The sequence below is a fragment of the Heptranchias perlo genome, chromosome 3 (genome assembly GCF_035084215.1).
Source record: "Heptranchias perlo isolate sHepPer1 chromosome 3, sHepPer1.hap1, whole genome shotgun sequence".
NCBI classification, from domain to species: domain Eukaryota; kingdom Metazoa; phylum Chordata; class Chondrichthyes; order Hexanchiformes; family Hexanchidae; genus Heptranchias; species Heptranchias perlo.
This window is the reverse complement of record NC_090327.1, coordinates 68,130,969-68,146,402: the sequence shown is the minus strand read 5'-3', so window position 1 is coordinate 68,146,402 and position 15,434 is coordinate 68,130,969. Positions and strand designations below refer to the sequence as shown.

General features: G+C 40.7%; 1 protein-coding gene across 2 annotated transcripts in view; it reads right to left on the bottom strand.

Annotated features, from left to right (window-relative positions):
- The window catches only part of fam110b (family with sequence similarity 110 member B), a 123,147-nt gene that overhangs the window by 50,612 nt on the left and 57,101 nt on the right, over nucleotides 1-15,434 (bottom strand). Inside the window, exons 2-3 of one of the 2 annotated variants that reach the window (XM_067975695.1) lie at nucleotides 13,256-13,344; nucleotides 11,446-11,535 (exon numbers count right to left, since the gene is read on the bottom strand). The exons of the other annotated variant lie outside the window; for it this stretch is intronic. The gene's annotated coding sequence lies outside the window, so the exon portion shown is untranslated. The remainder of the gene's footprint in view (nucleotides 1-11,445; nucleotides 11,536-13,255; nucleotides 13,345-15,434) is intronic. 2 annotated transcript variants of the gene reach the window in all.

Here is a 15,434-nt window from a genome sequence, read left to right as displayed (position 1 = left end):
ATTTAGTTCCAGAGTAAAGCCCCCTCTACTCTGCCTGAACAATGTGCCTCAACCTCAACCTGAAACAGCACCCTCCACTGCATCAGAATGACATTTTCCCCATTCTGTACACCAGCCATTTTGTGGGTTAAGTGAGATTTTTTTTTATTCGTTCATGGGATGTGGGCGTCGCTGGCGAGGCCGGCATTTATTGCTCATCCCTAATTGCCCTCGAGAAGGTGGCAGTGAGCCGCCTTCTTGAACCGCTGCAGTCCGTCTGGTGAAGGTTCTCCCACAGTGCTGTTAGGAAAGGAATTCCAGGATTTTGACCCTTGTGTATTCCATCACACTCCTGACTTGTGCCTTGTAGATGGTGGAAAGGCTTAGGGGAGTCAGGAGGTGAGTCACTCGCCACAGAATACCCAGCCTCTGACCTGCTCTTGTAGCCACAGTATTTATATGGCTGGTCCAGTTAAGTTTCTTGTCAATGGTGACCCCAGGATGTTGATGGTGGGGGATTCAGCTATGGTAATGCCGTTGAATGTCAAGGGGAGGTGGTTGGACTCTCTCTTGTTGGAGATGGTCATTGCCTGGCACTTGTCTGGCACGAATGTTACTTGCCACTTATGAGCCCAAGCCTGGATGTTGTCCAGGTCTTGCTGCATGCTAACTTCGTGCCAAATTTGGGACACTCATTTTATAGCCCATAAATTAACCCATGCAGTTGGTTAAAAGAAACATTAATGCAGTGTCATTCACACATTCAACAACTTAAAAGTGAGCACTACCTGCACAGATGCCATTTTAGGTTTTGCTGATCTTTGTAGCTGCTAACACTTATAATACTGTCATTCCCTGAAAGGTCACATTTCTTTGTCATAGCTCTGAGCAAATTGATTTACTTCAAATCGGTTGACATTTAGTATTGTTAATTTTGTTATAATGGAGATGCACAGTTTGGAACCTGTATTTGAGGGCTGAACAAAAGGTTTCCTAAGCCAAGTTAACATTTGTTTCGAAATCTTCAGCAATCTGAATAAACTAATGTGTGTAAAATTTAACATAATCTTGTGTAAAATATGTACCCTTTTTTCCTCCCCTCTATTTTCTCATAAGGACCTCTAAGCAGCCTTATCAGTCTGAATGGCATGGTAACTCAGGTGCAGAATGAAAGCTACGTGCTATCCTACAAGAACAAAGTTTTTTTTAAAAAGTGAGAGTTGACAAAGGACACTCTACACCCAGCAGCTGTTTACAGAATGAATTAACTGGCCATCTATGCCAGTGAATAATGCATGCTGCAGGGAGCCTAGAGCAGGGATTTAAAAAAAGTGATTAAGGAAAGATAAAATGGACAAAAATTCTTCACAGCCACAGCAGTCAAATTCAAGTGTTAGGCTACCAACAGACTGAAATATTATAACCACATTAATGGCTAAAAACAGCTGTTTAATTTGTATGTAAATTCAGACAAATTGGACAATTAGTTCTCCTGCTTTTCCATTAAATCACACTGTTTATATCATAGAATGTTTCTATAATTTAGGAGGATGAAAAAAGCAAATGAATTTTCACTACATCCTGTCCAACAGTAAGAGTACATGGGGTTTGCCAGTGGAGTCCACCTGCCAGCTTACACTGCCTGGACTCCACATGCCTCTGATTGGCCCTGGTCTCAAGCCAACTTTGAGATGAGTGGCATCACACTGGGGGTTTTGAAAACTATCTGGTTTAGCAGGCAACACACGCTAGAGGGACCATTTTATGAGCCCATGCTCCTGGTTTGGAGCCTTGCCCAACATCAGCACTCACTGTCCAATATTTTCTGCAATAACTTAGTAGCCTGAAAATCATGGGCAGCACACCCCTGAATGTTCAATATTTCGGATAAGATTACCTCTAAGATGCCAACACCTTTGTACACACAAATAAGACACTTGTTTTGTACCATAAACAAGTTATTAGCTGTGAAATCAGAGATGTTGTTGCAAGACTAGTAAGCAATCATATAAATTGTCCTTTAAAAATACTAAATTAAGTACGAGTTTTCAGATTCTACCTGACCATGTGATATTATCAGTATTATTCATTATAAAAATACTTAACATGTTTAAAGTTGAATAATTTTTTTTCAAAACTACAAAAGCTACTTCTACCTATCTTTTGCTTACATAACATGGAGGTCACCATTTGGTGAACTGGAATTTCTGTGAACTGGCAGGCTGTCTGAAAAAGGATTCAGCAGTCGTAACTAATATAAGCTTTTCAAAGAGTTCCTTAACAGATCTGAAAGCCCTGTGCACTTTCAGGAAACACAGCTGCTTATGAAATATTCTAAACAAACCTTATTTACTTTTCCACACAGCATACAACCAGGATCTTCCAAGGTCACTAAGTTCACCCATATGTAGAGAACAATATTTTATTGTCTTTCAGCAAGTTAGTTTGAATCCTTATGAAGAAGTGAATATTTATATATAGTAACACCCTAAACACTACAGAACAAAAACAAATAGAACAGGTTGTGTTATTACTATATTCTGCAACATTGGGTGTATCACAGAAGAGCCCAATGTCCACATCCATACATCATGCATCAGGACAGGATGGTTTCCTCTTAAATGGAAAATGGTTTGAATGTAGATTATGTTAACTAGACCAGAGACAAAAACAAGAAAGCAGCACAAAAAATACTGTAACATTATCAAGTTGCTAGAAAGGAATAACCAGTGCTATAGATTGCAGTTTACTAATTTACAAAAACATCTGGTTACACGAAAATAGAGTCATTATTTCTGAACTGACTTCAAAATACCAGAATATAACAGTTTCTGAGTGGGTTTCTTCCAATCACGGTAATACGTAGGACAGAAGAATTTTTCCAGCACATCTCAAGAGAAGATTTCCTCTGTTCACTATTCATAGAAAAATTGTGAACTCTTTCTTCATTTATCATTTTGCTACAAATAGTAAGCTTCCCCCCATTGGGATGAAGGAGGAGCAGTACTTCTGTCTGTAAAACAAATGTCCACAGCTGGACTCTCCCCAGCAGCACAAAGTGAAGTTAATAATTTTTGTTTTGACATTTGGAACTTCAGTTGGTCATTTTTGCTAAACTACATCCTTTGTGTCATTCACTTTTTTCATCTTTAAACAAGACCATAGAGCATTTTTATTTTACCACTTAGTTAATGTTTACTAAATGCTGAACATCTAAACTCAAGCTGTTCACACATGTGCAAAGCACTGTTTTTATTGAGGTTAGTCACTTAACATTCCACTGTCACTTAACATTCCACTGTTCTTCCCTTAGCCAGCTACACCAGAGTCTACAGGATTAAATGTTAAATAACAGACTACAATACAACCTATTGGGGAAATTGAGGCCGCTTGGTGCATCTGCATGACACTACATATCAAGTCCTTTAAAAACTATCCAACTATTTTTAATTGCCTGATTCAGTAGAGGCAGAATCCTACTTTGTTATAGTTTCAGCTACTGCTAGAGGCTAGGCAGGAATTACAGAAAGCCGAAATGACTAGAAATGTAGCTCAAACTTGTTCTTTAGCACCAAACAGAGCAGCAAAAGCTTTTCTCATCTCTCTTCAATGACAGCAAGTCCCAAACTAGCTTAAGCTTGTGGTGTATACCTGAACAGTTATCCTTCACAGTGTGGAGCTCCAGGCATACAATGGTAGGGGCTCCTTTGGCCCATATGAAGCTCTGAGAAGAATTTGTGGCAAGAAGGAGATAATGGTTGCAAGGAGGGGGGCCGCCAGCCTGAACTACCTGTTATTTAGTACCAGGGAGGGGAGTTAGCCCCAAGTCTGCATTGACTGATATCAGATAACATCTAATTGTCCCATTGTCCTCATCCAGTGCTGTGCTTAAATTAAGGCTGAAGATGATTGCATTCACAAACATCAAGTTTTAAATGAAAACCTGCCACTATATAGGTCTAAAAATTTAAAAAAAAGTTACAAAAATAATTTTGTAAGAGAAACAAATCACACTGATCTAAAGAGGTCTGAAGCAATCAAACTCTCTCAATCTCAATCACAGCCTGAGGTTGATTTTCTGCATACTCAGCTTGTTTCTAGCTCTACAGCAGCTGTTGTTACTGAACTGCTGTTTTTTCATTTTAAAAAGCAGTAGTAACATACGGGTTCCTAGAGTGATTACAGTAAACAAAAACTTAACCTTTGCTGGCATTAGCAGTTTATGTGTTGTTAATCCTAGTGAATTCATTACCACTCAAAAGCTTCATTGTCCATTATGGCACCATGCAATTAATTGCTTTAACATATTATTGCTAAATGTGTTTGAGAATAATTTATGTTACTTTGCTTCTCATCTATTGCTCTTTACATGGGTTGAAAAAAAATAAACTTAATGATCATTGTCAAACTTTTGTACAATGCTGAAAAACAAGAGTTTCACAACTGATTCCTGGAATGTGCATTGGATTACAATTTAAATTTTAGTAAACACTAAAAAAAAGGAACATATTAGCCTGGAATTTGCTCCAAAAATAACTGAACAGGTCTCACTGTTAATTAAGGGCAAATGGAAGAGCAACTTCCGGCAAGCGCGCATGCACAGTCAAACGCCCAGATCTGGAAGATGTTCTACGAGATCCCCTGCTCGTTTGAAAGCTGCGCAGGAAGGACAGCGCGCTGGTGAAACGAATGGACCAACACAAAGTTGCTGCACTGCCCAACTGGAAACAAACTAATCTACACAGAAAAAGGTACGCTGGTTTTTTTTAAGGTGTAAACTAATTTTTAGCGGCGTGTAAGTCTTAATGGCTGCCAAACAACCTGCCTGGCACCGAAAATTAACTTTTAAAAATGTGGAGTCTCATTCCTTCCGATTTTAATTGTTGGAGATTTTTTTCAAAAGTTTAATTTTTATTTTATATTTTTGTCTTTCATCTCTGTCTTTTAATTCAATATTTCTTACTGTCTCTTTACTTCAGTTTCTCTAACTGATTTTCTGGTTCTGACTGCGCGGCTGGTCAAGGATGCTTCAATCTGATTGGTTAAGGGGACAGAGAAGTCCTTTCCCGCTCACACAGCTCACAGATGTCCAGGAGAGGACGCTGCACTTTTTGCAGCTCAGCATTAGAGGACGTTCCCGCACTAAAGCCTCTGGATCATTTGTGGGCAAGCTTAAATCTAAAGAGGGGCGGGCGCCATTTGTTCGCCGCTCAGAGCACATTCCGGGGCCATTCATTTTTGACCGTGCATCCTTTTCTAAAATGGTCTGTTTTTTTGCTTCAAGTTATTTTTCTACCCACATTTTTCTTTGACATTCCCAGTCGTATCTCTCATTTCTCATGTTACTTTCTCTACTCATTATGATAATTTAATACATTATCACACTTTGTGGAGATTGTTGTACCAAAATGCAAAGGAGAAATACCCATTCACCATCACCTTTTCCTTAACTGCCTCATCAGAAGCTTTTGAAAGTCTAAACAGAAACGCAGTTGCAAAAATTCAATCTCTGCTCTTCCAGAGGTGAAGCCACTTTTTCACTGCTGCAATTTATACTCAAAGCAGATAAGCAAAAAGATGGCGGTCCTTGCTGCCATTTTACCTCTAGTTTTATTTTTAGCTGCTTTTGGTGGTAACAGAAAGTGAACAAATTGAGAGAGGTGATAAAAAGGAAAAATAATTTCTCCTTTCTTAGACACTCTTTGTCCCACCTTCATTAAGTGCTTAAAACTATTGGTGTAAAAATATGGGAGTCCAGAAACATTGGGAGAGCTTGTTTTGTCAGATGCATAAAAATAGTTCTGATTAAACAGTAGAAATCTGCATTGATGGACATCCTTTACTCCACTGAGGAAAAAGGGGGAATCAGCTAATCTGCAGGTTCTCAGCTTTCCAACAGTATATGAGGACAAAAAGCAATTATCTTGCTGAGTAATATCTACAAATAGCTGTAGCAAGTGCAAAATTTCCTCTTTGAAACTGGTTTTTACTCTGCAGCTAAAACACCTTTGCTGACCTGCCAAATGCAAACTGAAAGCAAGGAGCATGCAGTAAAGCTGTATCATTAAAATGTGTTGATTAATATATATATATTATCCAATTAGTCACAGATCTAGAAAATTTTAAACTAGCCTCATAGCAAACTTGAAAGTGTAGTCATTGTGTTAATGTGCTTAAAACTAGCCCAATGGCTTTCAAAATCAAAGATGTATTTCCATGACAACTGACTGCATGCCGGATCATTATATACACTTTCTGCACCACAGACTTGGCAATTTGTAAAATCCATCTTTTTACTGTCTGCAAATCAGAATTACCCAAGACAATGTTAAATGTTTGGGCTGTCATGAACAGTGAAGAAATCTTCAATAGATTTCCCTTTGAAATAAAGGTAGTTATTACCAGAAGTAATGGCACCAGCATTTCAGTGCGATAAAAAGTATTTTCTTTGACTATATATCAGATCATTTGGTCAACTGCTTCCATCCTCCCTGCCGATTTGGCCAAATGTGCAACATCTGGAACATCTCAAGTGGTTTGTAGTAGCCAGAGTGGATAAATCACATCTCCTGCAGTAGAAGTGCTCCAAACTGGTTTGATGGGAAGCTAGCATATGCACCCTCAGAAGTGACATTATCCAATCCAATGTCATCTATTTTCTGCCTTACAAGCAATGTATTAGATAGGCAGTTGACTTCAGCACATAGCTTCATAATTAACTATATTGGCAAAGTTTGCAAATCAGGTTCTGATGATGCATTTCACTGTGTCCAAGCATTAGAATTCAGATGACAAAATTAAAAGGACAATCTGTAACCTCAGTCTAAAACAGCAGTAATAAATAGGAATAAATACCATGCACTCTCTAGTAATTTATCCAACAATAGACAGTATGCAACATACTTAATTTCCCACGGGAAGTGACTAACCACAAGCAAGACTTCCAAGATGATAAAACTCCTGCTATTCTCTGCCAAATGAGGAATCAGTTCATAGAATCATAGAAAGTTACGGCACAGAAGGAAGCCATTTGGCCCATTGTGTCAGTGCCGGTCGAAAAAGAGCTGTCCAGCTTAAACCCACTTTCCTGCACTTGGTCCGTAGCCCGGTAGGTTACAGCACTTCAAGTGTACATCTAAGTACTTTTTAAATGAGTTGAGGGTTTCTGCCTCTACCATGCTTTCAGGCAGTGAGTTCCAGACCCCCACCACCTTCTGGGTGAAAAAAATTCTCCTCAGCTCCCCTCTAATCCTTCTACCAATGACTTTAAATCTATGCCTCCTGGTCACTGACCCCTCTGCTAACGAAAATAGGTCCTTCCTATCCACTATCTAGGCACCTCATGATTTTATACACCTCAATTAAATCAACCCTCAGCCTCCTCTGTTCCAAGGAAAATAACACCAGCGTATCCAATCTTTCCTCATAGCTAAAATTCTCCAGCCCTGGCAACAACCTCGTAAATCTCCTCTGCACCCTCTCTTGTACAATCACATCTTTCCTGTAATGCGGTGACCAGAACTGTATGCAGTACTCAAAGCTGTGGCCTAACTAGTGTTGTGTACAGTTCTACCTTAACAGGTTAATGTTCTATCCCTCGGCTAATAAAGGAAAATATCCCGTATGCCTTCTTAACCACCTTATCTAGTGTCCTGCTACCTTCAAGGATCTGTGCACATGCACTCCAAGGTCCCTCTGTTCCTCTACACTTCTCAGTATCCTCCCATTTATTGTGTATTCCCTTGCCTTGTTTGCCCTCCCCAAATGCATTACCTCACACTTCTCCAGGATTGAATTCCATTTGCCATTTTTCTGCCCACCTGACCAGTCCATTGATATCTTCCTGCAGTCTACAGCTTTCCTCCACACTGTCAATCACACAGCCAATTTTTGTATCATCTGCAAACTTAATTATGCCCCTTACATTTAGGTCTAAATCATTAATATATATCACAAAAAGCAAGGGACCTAGTATTGAACCTTATGGAACACCACTAGAAACAGCCTTCCAGTCACAAAAACACCCGTCAATCATTACCCTTAGCTGCCCGCCAATGAGCCAATTTTGGATCCAACTTGCCACTTTCCCTTGGATCCCATAGGCTTTTACTTTTCTGATCAGTCCGCCACGTGAGACCTTGTCAAAAGCTTTGCTAAAATCCATGTAGACTACATCAAACGCACTACCCTCATCGACCCACCTTGTTACCTCCTCAAAAAATTCAATCCCCTTTAATATCCCTTTTAAATGCTTCAGTGAAGTTAATATTCACTGTAGTATCACCACTGGCGGGAGGGTATAATTACAGTGTGACAAGTTTGCTTAGGCAATTTCCATTACAAATATGGAGACAGGAATTTACAGTGGAAATACACAGAATGTATGACTTTAAAATGAGGACTGAATTAGGTCTGCACGTCATAGTTCAATTATGTGCAGCCTCTAACCCAACTCTACCTGAAGCACTATACTTGATTTTGATTCCCATGTGCAATGCCACAGGAGATCGACAAGTTAAAATTAATAGACTGAAAATCATGAGCTGCACATCTGCAATTTTCCAATGTACACTCCTGCCAGCAGCAAGCGCATGGAAAATTTACCCTTAAATGTTTAAAGCTGCATCCATCAGCCATCTATGGATGTTAGCTGAGGAAATTATAATAGAGCTCTGCCTATAAATGACCTCTTGGTAGTGAAACGTATGGTACATGCACTTAGTTAACTGAACACTCGATAGCACCCAGATGGGAATAAGTGCATTCTAGCAATTACAGTTCAAGGTATTTCTTGTATTGCTTTTGTTATTCTTTGATGAGAATATTCTAGAGGGTTTGGAAATAAAAGCAGTTAGTTATTATCGCACGAATTTTGAGTGTTGCTTCAGACGTAACAGGTAGGATCAAAAGGTGGCATGCAGTACAGCCCAGCAACGGTATTCAAAATTATTGTTCTTTGCTGTATCTTACACAACTTTACGCTGTAAAGGAGCCTTGACATAGAGCAGACAAGCAGCAGAAACAATCCTGACCAGGAAACCGAAAACATGTCTGCACAAGGAGTCAGTCACTCAGCACAAGTCATAAAACCAGGGTGTAATAGACACACATTTAGTTAATTACCTGAAATACCCAAGGCCCAACAGACTATGCACATGTGATTATTACACTTGCCAAATAAATCAGTGCCTTTATTAGCCCCAGGTGTACATTAAATGCATGAATACAATAGTATTCATTTCCAAATATTTTAATTAGCCTCGTATCGAAAGTACACTTAAGACACATTACAGTATTAGTAAATTCAACTTTTATTAACCCTTACAGTATGTGTTGTGTTTTGCTTTGGTGCCTCCCCTGAGTGAAAGTTTATGACGCATGTCTTCTACTTCCCGAATGTGTGCTCCTTCTAAGTGTTTCCCTAGTGGGAGGAGGAAGGATGTTTATGTATCACCTTTCACATCCTCAGGTGGATGCCTGTTGCACATCAGTGTCCATCTCTAGGACTAGAGGTAGTTCACCACCTTCTTGTGCTGGGTCAACAGGTGGTCCTGCAGCTACAAGTGCCACAGATATTGATCCTGGGCTTGCAGGTGTGCAACACTTCTGTAGTCATTTGAGAGAAAGAGAAGAGGCTTTGCCTTGAGAGTCAAAAGCATAATGTGTGCCAGTTTCTGCCATTTCCTGCTGTTGGGACTCCCTCAGTATGGCTAAAGATCTGTGTGGGAACAGACCGTTGGGCAGCTACAAGACTGTTGAAGCCCTTCATTACCTGGTTCCCCAGCATGGTGAACGCCAAGAGGACAGACTGATTTAGACCAGAGCTCAAGGTCTCTCGAGCTCCAGTCACTGCATTCATTAAGAAAATAAAGGACAAACTTGCATTTACACAGCACCTTTCACAACCTCAGGCTTTAGGCTCAAAATAACAGTTTAAAAGATGCTGTCAAATAATACACCAACTCACCAAAACTACAGTATCTTCTGACTGGTGGTGGATAAGTGCACTTTACCTTTTCTAGGAGGGAACTCCCTCTAAATCTCTCCACCTCTCTCCTCTCCTTTAAGACACTTCTTAAAAACTTCCTCTTTGGCCAAACTTTTGGTTACTTTTCCTAATGTCTCCTTCTTTGGCTTGGTGTCAATTTTTGTTTGAATATACTCCTGTGAAGCACATTGGGACATTTTACTGCATTATGGGCCGAAGGGCCTTTTTCCATGTTATAAACTTCTATGATTCTATTGCAGGCAATTGGGACTAGCTTAGTGGTATAAACTGGGCGACATGGACATGTTGGGCCAAAGGGCCTGTTTCCATGTTGTAAACTTCTATGATTCTAAAAAGGTACTATATAAATGTTGTTCTGTCTCACTGCAATTGATGAGATCCTTAGAAAAGCTAGGATGCAAACAATCCTGAGGTCCCAAAGTACTTCACAGCCAATGAAGTACTTTGTTTTTGAAGTGTAGTCACTGCTATAATGTAAGGAAATATGGCAGCAATTTGCACACAGCAAGGTCCCACAAACAGTACTGAAATAAATGACCAAATAATCTGTTTTGGTGGTGTTGGTTTTGGGATAAATAATAGCCAATACACCATGAGAACTTCTCTTCTTTGCTACAGGCTCTTTTATGTCCAGCTGAGGAGGCATAGAGGGCTCGGTTTACCATCTCATCTTGTAGAAAAAAGCTGGCATTTTAACCTAATTAACATAGCGGCTTCCAAATGTACCTACATGCAATGCAGCCAATCAACGCTAACAGTGAATGTTTCATCAGTATGCTTGCAGTAAATATTTCATCTGGAGATTTAAATCTAAAATAAAAAATTCCTAAATAAGTTTACTAAACTTCTTCACAAAGCTTTGCTTATCGTAGTATTTCACTGTATCACACACTTCAGTTGTATTCATTTTCATGCACGCTACCAGATTACAAAACAAGGCTTTGTCTTCACGTATAGGGGCTTACAAAATAAAGCTGTTATCTTCATGTGTAAGGGCTGAAATTGCAAGACTCTGGTGCAGGCTTCCAGCCTTGTTAGGAATTGGGTCTGCAGTGTTGTAGCTCTATTTCCGACTGTGCTTGGTCCTAGTGAGGCTCTGAGCTGTGGTGAAATCTTGCCATTTCAGCAATACTTTAGCCATTTCAAAGCACATTAAACTGTAATTACTGACAGCACAAAAGGAAAAAAAAGATAAGCAGTTAAGCAACAATTTGAGCATTATTCATTGATGTTACATCCTAATAGGTGTCAGGTGTAAAATTTGGTACGAGTGTAGAAGGCAGCCAGATTAGGAGGGAGTGGGAGGGAAAATTACATGAGAAAATTCTTACAATATCAGACCAAGACAGGTGTGCCTTTAAATCTTTCCTAATTCAACTAAGTGCTGGCAAACAAAACAAATAACTTTAGACTGAAAATAATAGTTTAAAAGATGCTGTCAAATAATACCAACTCACCAAAACGACAGTAACAGACAGGTGGTGGGTAGGTGTACTTTGCCTTCTGTATCTCACTGCAATTGATGAGATCCTTAGAAAAGCTAGGATCTAAACAAAAAAAAATGATGCAAAGAACAGCCATACAAAAATACTGAGGTCCCTTATTTGCATAAAATAGAAGTTGTTACAAATTTGTAGATGATCACACTTCAATATCTATGTACAACCTGTTCAGTCAACAAGATCATTTATAACCCAAAATGTGTGCTTTTTTTTTTAAGAAAAGGTCCTTGATCAAGATCATAGCTTCATCAGCCAGTTAGCATTCAGCTTTTCTCAGAAGTAAACCTAACTTAGTAAAGGGTTATTTAATTTTCTCTAACAAAAAGCTGATTTTACATAAATTCTAATATAATTAAAAGGAGTGATTTAACAAAAAATCTCAAAAGTCTACTACTCTATCCTTGAGGGTTCCAGATAGTCTATACCAGCCTGGATCCCTGATGATGTCAGCAGCCTTCCTGACTGCACTGCAATAATGCCCTATCTGGAGTGGTGTGACTGGGGTTTGCTTGCAACAGTATAGGTTGGCGCCAGAGCACATGATCTGGGATCCTCTCAGAAGATTTGTAAGGCATTTTAAGATAATTTTAAACATAATGAGAAGGAAAGAACTAGATGGTACTGTGATTCAGAACCTATTTTCACTTCTGGTTTGAGAACTAGTTTAGACTAAGGAGACAAAAGTCTGTTTGCATCGCCGGCATTGGACAAGCCCAATCCAGTTTCCAGTAACATCGATTTGACGGCATAAAAGCATGCAGGTACAGCAAGCAATTAGGAAAGCAAATGGCATGTTGGCCTTTATTGCAAGGGGTTTGGAGTACAAAAGTAAGGAAGTCTTACTACAGTTGTATAGGGCTTTGGTGAGACCTCACCTGGAGTACTGTGTACAGTTTTGGTCTCCTTACCTAAGGAAGGATATACTTGCCTTAGAGGAGATGCAATGAAGGTTCACTAGATTAATTCCTGGGATGAGAGGGTTGTCCTATGAGGAGAGGTTGAGTAGAATGGGCCTATACTCTCTAGAGTTTAGAAGAATGAGAGGTGATCTCATTGAAACATATAAGATTTTGAGGGGACTTGACACAGTAGATGCTGAGAGGCTGTTTCTCCTGGCTGGAGAGTCAAGAATTAGGGGGCATAGTCGCAGGATAAGGGGTCGGCCATTTAAGACGGAGATGAGGAGGAATTTCTTCATTCAGAGGGCTGTGGATGCTGAGTCGTTAAATATATTCAAGGCCAAGATAGATTGATTTTTGGACTCTAGGGGGATCAAGGGATATGGGGATCGGGCAGGAAAGTGGAGTTGAAGTTGAAGATCAGCCATGAACTGGCTGAATGGCGGAGCAGGCTCGAGGGGCCATGTGGCCTACTCCAGCTCCTATTTTTTATGTTCTTATGTAAAATAGCCCAGATTTCAGCACTAACCATTAGACTGGCAAACTCACTTGGAGATCTTAAGGATGGAAAATTGAGACAGCAGTTATACTGCTACTTTTGCATCAATGCAAAGCAAGTTTGGATATGCAACAGAAAAGTGACAATATAACTCAAGTGATAACTAAGCACACTAAAGCCAGGAGGATATAGACCCCTCAAGGAGACCTTCTCACATTGGTTTGCATTGGCACAGAATGCAGAATAACTTTTGTTTTAATGCCATATTGGTACAAGTAGAATGCTCTTCGTGGTTCAGAATTTAGACACGTTATTGGGGCAAAATTGAGGTAGTGTTACCATATAACTAAGCAGTGCTTTACCTCACCTGGGAGTATCGGCTCTGGAGATTAGATGCAAATTGTTGAAAAAGTGTTCCATTTCACAGCAATGAAAGCCTACTTCTTAATAATCCCCCTAAAATTAAGATAGTTTAGAATTAAGTTCAAGTTTTCATTAGACAGTTGGTAGCAGAAATCATAGTATTCATGATTCTACATCCTAATGTGGATTGCATTTTGTTCCAAAAAGGGGACATTTCTCTCATTGGAGTTCCTTATCTCAGACTCGTTGCTGTGGGAAAACATCAAGCGAAGACCAAGAGAGGGAAGAGTATTAAAAGTAGAAAGTCATTCCCTTTTTGCACACTTCCAGTTCAGAAGGTTATTGGCAAGGCCTGTGAGCTGGTATGGATGGGTATGGGGAGAGAAAAGTTACTGCCCATAATAAGAATCAAAAAGTGTAATTTGCACTGCTAGTATACTCAGATTGTACAATAATAGATGTACGGTAAAGCCCATGCATTAAAAACAGCCCTGTTAACTTTAAACTATGCAAGAAGATCTAACAAATTTCTGCCCATTTACACAAAATTTTCTTGGAATCATAGAAAGGTTACAGCATGGAAGGAGGCCTTTCGGCCCATCGAGTCCACGCTGGCTCTATGCAAGAGCAATCCAGTTAGTCCCACTCCCCCGCCCTATCCCCGTAGCCCTGCAAATTTTTTCCTTTCAAGTACTTATCCAGTTCCCTTTTGAAGGCCATGATTGAATCTGCCTCCACCACCCCCTCGGACAGTGCATTCCAGATCCTAACCACTCGCTGTGTAAAAAAGCTTTTCCTCATGTCACCTTTTTGATTGTTGGACAATTACAACATTTAAATCAAACAATGTCACAAAATTCACAATCATATGCAAGTGCACTGTCCATCCCTTCTTAAGTTCTATATCAACTTCAAAATATGAAAGGATGTTTTGCTGCAGGCACTCCCAGGTCACTCTGTAAGGGTCGTGATGAGTTCTCAACAACAGGGAGAAAACTGGGTAACTTTAGATGAGCCGTATATAGCTAATATAAATACAAGTCGGAGGCCCGAGATCAGGTGTGGCGGTGGAGCAGAGGAGAGGCCCATAAAAAGGTGGGAGTCGGAGGTCCGAGATCAGGTGAGGCGGTGGGGCAGAGGAGAGGCCCATAAAAAGGTGGGGGTCGGAGGCCCGAGATCAGTGTTTTTTTTAAGTCTTTAGTTTATATTCAGTTAAGTTTAGTTAATAATATAATAAATTGAGGCACCTCACTCCCGTCGAATGTACATCTTGTGTCATGTGGGAACTCCAGGATGCTTCCCGTGTCCTGGACGACCACAGGTGCAGGAAGTGTCATCAGCTGGAGGAGCTCGAGCAGCAGCTGGCATCACTACAGTGCATCTGCGAGGCGGAGAGCTACGTGGATAGCACGTTTCAGGAGGTGGTCACCCCGCAGCTTAAGAAAGTGCAGGCAGAGAGGGACTGGGTGACCGCCAGACAGACAAGGAGAAGCAGGCAGATAAGTGCAGGAGTCCCCTGAGGGTATCTCACTCTCTAACCGGTGAATACTGGTGAGGGAGAGGGTTCTTCTCAGGAGTGCAGCCAGAGCTAAGACCATAGCACCATGGATGGCTCAGCTGTACAGGGGGATGGGGGGGGAGGTGGGAGGAAGGGGAGGAGAAAAGTCAAGAGAGTGATCGTGATAGAGGTTTCCATAGTTAGGGGAGCAGACAGGCATTTCTGTGGCTGCAGACGTGATTCCAGGATGGTATGTTGCCTCCCTGGTGCCAGGGTCAAGGATATCACAGAGCGGCTGCAGAACATTCTAAAGGGGGAGGGTGAACAGCCAGAGGTCGTGGTCCAAATCAATACCAACGACATAGATAGAAAGAGGATGATGTCCTGCAGGCAGATTTTAAGGAGTTAGGAAAGAGATTAAGAAGCAGGACCTCAAAAGGTGGTAATCTCCGGATTATTCCTGATGCCACGCGCTAGTGAGTATAGAAGTAGGAGGATAGAGCAGATGGATGCGTGGCTGGAGAGATGGTTCAGGAGGGAGGGCTTTAGATTCCTGGGCATTGGGACCAGTTCTGGGAGAGATGGGACCTGTATAGGCCAGACAAGTTGCACCTCAACGGAGCTGGGACCAATGTCCTTGCGGGGAGGTTTGCTAGTGCTGTGGGTTGGGGGGGTTTAAAGTATT